Source organism: Lepus europaeus, chromosome 3 (genome assembly GCF_033115175.1).
Source record: "Lepus europaeus isolate LE1 chromosome 3, mLepTim1.pri, whole genome shotgun sequence".
In the NCBI taxonomy this organism is placed as follows: domain Eukaryota; kingdom Metazoa; phylum Chordata; class Mammalia; order Lagomorpha; family Leporidae; genus Lepus; species Lepus europaeus.
Genome location: NC_084829.1, coordinates 56,916,147 through 56,922,521, shown reverse-complemented (window position 1 = coordinate 56,922,521; position 6,375 = coordinate 56,916,147). Strand labels below are relative to the sequence as shown.

Sequence of the window (6,375 nt, the reverse complement as noted above, 5' to 3'; positions counted from 1 at the left end):
TTTTTTCTATGTGCTTTCCAAAAAATTGAACCAGGTTGATGTCTGCCACGGGTTATTTCAAGTGCTCAGAACCTTATTTACCTTCCATTAAACAAATGGGGAGCATGGACCAGACCCTAAAAATGAATATTCCAGATGAAAACAAACTGATAATCATACCCAGATGTTGATTCAGGGAATGCACCTCATGTGATGCCATTGCGACTGCAAATTCCATGTGTTTGGTGAGCCAACTTGGGGAATGTTTAAAGTCTTTCTGATTTCATTGAAAAACTGAGTCCTTTATTGGGGTTGTTTCTTGAAGTTGCCATTTTAAGTAGACCAGTCTCCAACCAGTCGATAGAAAGTCATTATAAACACCTTGGCAAGTAATTCTAGGAAGGGCACCTCAGAACACTGTGCAAATGCAAAGATACAAAGTTATAAAGGCTGCAATATCCACCCTGAAAGCATTGAGGTAGAGGGGAGTTAATGTCATTTAATTATTGACGTGAATGAAACTTTTCTCTAATTTATATTCATTCTGAGTGACTAACTGAAGAGAAGAGAAATAACTTTGGTAGGCTATTTACATGACTGACCTTTTATTTTTAATTTGAGAGGCAGAGAGAGATGAAGGGAAGGATGGAGGGGGAGAGAGAGAGATAGAGAGAGAGAGAGAGAGAGAGAGAGAGAGAGAGAGAGAGAGACTTACTAGCTTCCATCTCCTGGTTTGGTCCCCAGCTACCCATGTGGATGGCAGAAACCCAACTAGACATCTACACATCTACACTGCCTCCAAGGGTGTGCATTGGCAGGAAGATGGAGTCAGGAGCCAGAGTTGGGAATTGAGCCCAGATATTCTGATATGTGATTTAGGTATCTTAACCACTAGGCTAAATACCCTTTTGTCTGTTTTGTTAATGTTTTAAAACAAAAATCCATGGATCTATTATATCCTGTGTCCTTTATAGCTTTTTTTTTCCATTCATGGTTGACAAAGATAGTATGACACATTCCTAAGTCCCTCAAAACTTTCGTGAATCTAGGTTTTCTCATGCCTAAGATGAGAGGATTAGGCCATAAAGTATTTAAGGTCCCTGAGGCTCTATGATTTTAGTGTAGTTCCTGACCCATGATGTGTGCTGGATAAATAATTGTTGAAAACATCTGTATATTCACATACGTTGATCTTTTCTGAAAGATCTGTCTGGCAGATGCACGTTAATACCTTGGCTCCATGATTTATTAGTTCTGTGAACTTGAGCAAATTTCCCTTTCCAAGGCTTTGTGGCCTGATCTATTACATGGAAGTGAAATGTGTCTGCTTCATTGGCTTAGTAAGGGATGGGATGAGATGGCCTTGGGAGTTCTTAGTGCATTACAGTTTCCAGAGCCAACAAATAGTTGCCCGTGCTATCATATTAACAGAGACTTCCATGAAACAGGTATCAAGAGCGGTCTCTTGGTGGGAATTTCCATGAAGCTAGAGCCGTTCTCTGCTTGTCTGCCTTACATGGCAGTCATTACACTGAGAAGTGTGTTTGCAGAAAGTTCTGGTGTATCCATGCACCCAGTTTCTGGAAAATCATTTACCTCATTATGAATGCTACCAAGTTTCTTGTTTCAAACTGTCTTCTCCATGGCCACCCATTCAACTCTGTCCTGCTATCATCAGGCCAACCCCTAACTTATCAACCTCGTCTCCTGCCCGTTCCTGATCCTGTCTGTGACTTTCACAGTGTTCTGGCCCTGTCACTCTTAGGCTCTCTCACTGCATGCAAGCTGTGTGATCATCCTGATTTTACCTGTATTGTTTACTGCCCTCTTTCAAGCACCAACACATGTAACAGGTACACAACACCTATTTTTTGAATAAAGAAATGACTTAAGTAATGTACTCATTGATATTCCTGATTTTTATTTTTTCTTATTTTTTTAAATTTTTTGACAGGCAGAGTGGACAGTGAAAGAGAGAGACAGAGAGAAAGGTCTTCCTTCCTCTGGTTCACCCTCCAATGGCCGCCGCGGCCGGCGCACCGCACTGAACCGATGGCAGGAGCCAGGTTCTTATCCTGGTCTCCCATGGGGTGCAGGGCCCAAGCACTTGGACCATCCTCCACTGCACTCCCTGGCCACAGCAGAGAGCTGGCCTGGAAGGGGGACAACCGGGACAGATTCCGGCGCCCCAACCGGGACTAGAACCCGGTGTGCCGGCGCCGCAAGGCGGAGGATTAGCCTAGTGAGCCGCAGCGCCGGCCTGATATTCCTGATTTTAAGAAAATGTGCTCCTAGAGATACGTTACAGAAATACAAAGCCAGGTGTCAGCTCTTCCCATTATTAGAGAAATTCCAGGGTGTGGATTATCTGAAGATCACATAACGGACTCTGGAGCACCCAATCATGCATGTGTTGGCAAACGATTGTTCTGGGAATTTAAAGATGAAGCCAATTTTAGAACTGAATCAGAAACAAATGGTCAGTTTTTCCATTTTCCTGTACTTTTCTGCCCTCTTTTTTGGATTTGGCACTACAATAGTTCTCCCTGATACACAGCCTCTGTGTTTTTTTATCTTTCTATTAAAGAACTAGAGGTTGGATAAGCATTTGAGCTTCAAGGGTTTGCCTCCTATGTTGTAAAGCAGTGTGTAGAAAATCAAGAAGTCATTGAAGTAGTCATGATGGTGAACCTAAAGTTGATCTTTACTATTTGCAAATAGACAAGAACACTTGAGCTGCAAAAAATAACTGGTAAATACAGTAATCACTCTTTTTTTTTTTTTCTTGACAGGCAGAGTGGACAGTGAGAGACAGAAAGGTCTTCCTTCTTCCGTTGTTCACCCCCCAATGGCTGCCGTGGCCGGTGCATCGTGCTGATCCGATGGCAGGAGCCAGGTGCTTCTCCTGGTCTCCCATGGGGTGCAGGGCCCAAGCACTTGGGCCATCCTCAACTGCACTCCCGGGCCACAGAAGAGAGCTGGCCTGAAAGAGGGGCAACCGGGACAGAATCCGGCGCCCCGACTAGAACTAGAACCCGGTGTGCCGGCGCTGCAGGCAGAGGATTAGCCAATTGAACTGCGGTGCCGGCCAAGGAATCACTCTTAAAACACAATACTTGGCTGACGCCGCAGCTCAATAGGCTAATCCTCCGCCTTGCGGCGCCGGCACACCGGGTCCCGGTCGCTCCTCTTCCAGTCCAGCTCTCTGCTATGGCCTGGGAGTGCAGTGGAGGATGGCCCAAGTCCTTGGGCCCTGCACCCACATGGGAGACCAGGAGAAGCACCTGGCTCCTGCCTTCGGATCGGTGCAGTGCGCCGGCCGCGGCAGCCATTGGGGGGTGAACCAACGGAAGAAGGAAGACCTTTCTTTCTGTCTCTCTCTCACTGTCCAGTCTGCCTGTCAAAAAAATAAAAATAAAAAAAAAAAAAACACAATACTTTCCTTCCCTTTGGCAAGGAGAAGCTGTTTTTCACTCATCTGTAGTCTGGCTGGATGGTTGCTAATGCTGATCCTCTCTGAGAAGAAGCATTTTATTTATTTGCTTAAAATCACCTGAAGCTGCTTTTAATTTCTGTGTCAATACATTTTGGCTAGACTCATCTTCAAGGTAATAAGTAACTTGAAAAGAATCTTATTTATACTAATATCTGATTTGCAGATATTAGTGTCCGGGTGTATAGACAGAGCTTATCAGAACTACCAAAGTGATTAAGAAAATACTTAGATAGGGCCGGTGCCGTGGCTCACTTGGTTAATCCTCCACCTGTGGCGCCGGCATCTCATATGGGCACCGGGTTCTAGTCCTGGTTGCTCCTCTTCCAGTCCAGCTCTCTGCTGTGGCCAGGGAGGGCAGTGGAGGATGGCCCAAGTCCTTGGGCCCCTGCACCCACATGGGAAACCAGGAGTAAGCACCTGGCTCCTGGCTTCGGATCGGTGTAGCTCCGGCCGTAGTGGCCATTTCGGGGGTGAACCAATGGAAAGAAGACCTTTCTTTCTATCTTCTCTCTCACTGTCTGTCAAGTAAATAAAAGAAAGTAAAGAAAAAAAGAGAAAATACTTATGCAGTGGTTAAATTTAATGTAAGAGAGTGATCTGTGCAATAGCCTACATGCATTATAAACTGAGAAATAAGTAAGAGTAGAGATCTGTCAAGGAATAATAACTTCTTTCATTTACCCTCTGTTAAGTGGCTATGTTGTGTTCCACATTGCATTGTGCTCATGATATACGTTTCGTTCATTCATTTCTGTATTCTTTCAGAAATAGCTATTCGAAGTAGATGTGCTGGGCATAATTCCAGATGCTGATGAAGACCAATAACGGTTCCTGCCAATAACACTACTACTTTATGTGATGGAGAAGATGCAAAGTTTGGACATACAGAAAACATAAGCTTCATTCCTTTCTGGCTGGAACCATGGAGGGTGGTGAAGAGAAGAAGGTGCCTGCCGTGCCAGAAACCAGCTGGCGCCTGCAGTGCCAGCATCCCATATGGTCGCCATTTGAGTCCGGGGGACTCCAGCTCTCTGCTATGGCTTGGGAAAGCAGTAGAAGATGGCCCAAGTCCTTGAGCCTCTGCACCCACTGGGAATCCTGAAAGGATCTCCAGGCTCCTGGCTTCGGATGGCCCATCTCCAGCCATTGTGGCCATTTGAGGAGTCAACCAGTGGATGGAAGACCTCTCTTTCTCTCTGCCCCTGCAACTCTGCCTTTCAAATAAATAAATAAATCTTAAGAAAAACAAGAGAAATTGTCAGATCTAAGAAAGAGTGGAGGAATTTCATAGAGCTGAAGATTAAGTGCCTGAGAAACAAGTCTGCTCAAAATATGCTTCAAAAGGCAAGGAGGAAGTTTATCTATGAACAAGCTAAGCACTATCTTTTTATTTTATTTGTATTTTGGTAAGAAGATTTACTAATTTATTTGAAATTCATAGTTACAGAGAAAGAGAGACAGAAACAGAGAGAGATCTTCCATCCCCAGATGGATCTTCACTCCCCAGATGGCTGCAATGGCCGGGGCTGGGCCAGGCCCAAGCCAGGAGCCCCAAATTCCCTCCAGCTCTCCCGCATGGGTGTGAGGGGCACAAGCACTTGGACCATTTTCCACTGTTTTTCTCAGCCCCATTCACCAGAAGCTGTGTGGGAACTGGAGCAGCCAGGACACAAACCAGTGCCCATATGGGATGCCAGGCTCGCATGTGGTGGCTTTACCTGCTATACCACAATGCCAGCCCCAAAGCTAAGCACCATCACAAGAAATACAGGCTGATGTACAGACCTGAAATCTGGGTGGAAAGGATGAAAAGAAAAGCTGGGAACTTCTAAGTACCCGCAGAATCCAAATTGGCATTTGTCATCTGGATCAGAGATAACCTGTGGTCTGAAAAGTATTGCAGCTTCTTTGCATTTGCGAGGTCTTCCATGACACCTGTGTTAAGCTCAACAAGGCTTCAATTAACATGCTGAGGATTGTGGAACCATATACTGCTTGGGGGTGCATGAATCTGAATGTTAGTAAATGAGCTAATTTATAAGCATGGCTATGGCAAAATCAGTAAGAAGCAAATTGCCTTGATGGTTAACACTCTTTTTGCCCATTCTCTTGGTAATTACAGTATCATCTGCATGGAAGATCTGATTCAGGAGGTCTACACTGTTGGAAAACAGTCTAAGGAAGCAAATAACATCCTGTAGCACTTCACATTAGCTTCTCCCCAAGGTGGGAAGAAGTAAAGACCACCCAGTTTGTAGAGGGTAGAGTTGCTGGCAACAGGAAAGATCAAATCAACAAATTCATTAGAAGGATGAACTAAGTGTGTCTGCTATGGTATCTTTATAATCTTGTCCAGAAATAAGCTTGAGTACACTCAAATTGAAGATGAAAAGAAAGAAAATATAAGTTTCAGACTAGATCTTCAAATAGCAACACTAAGACTAATACATAACTTCTCATTAAAATTATCATATCAAAAGTTAATGGAATGCTACTTTAAAGTGCTAAAAGAGAGGAAAAAACAGAGCAGCCAATCCAGAATTCTACATCATAAAAAATCTTTCGAAATTTATAGCAAACTAAAGACATTTTCAGCCCATAGAAAGTTGAACAAAATTGTCATTAGCAGACCTGAAGTATAAGAAATTATAAAGTAAGTTCCTTAGGTTGAAAGAAAATAATTTCTAGAATCTCTAGGAGAGAAAAAAGATTCTCCAGAAAAAAATATTTTCTACTTAAAGCAATAATGGTAATATCTTGTGGCAATTATAACATTTATGAAAATAAAATATTTCAAAATAAACGCATAAAGGCAGGAAGAGATAAGCAGAGTTAAATTGTTTTGAAGTTCTTGTATTTCTTCATGAAGTGGTAAAACTACAAATTTAAGTTAAATTTTA

The 6,375-nt window shown here is 43.3% G+C and overlaps 1 pseudogene; it reads left to right on the top strand.

Moving 5' to 3' along the window:
- The first annotated feature begins 1,336 nt into the window (after positions 1-1,336).
- LOC133756554 (large ribosomal subunit protein uL30-like) lies at positions 1,337-5,795 on the top strand (annotated as a pseudogene).
- The last annotated feature ends 580 nt before the right edge of the window (positions 5,796-6,375 follow it).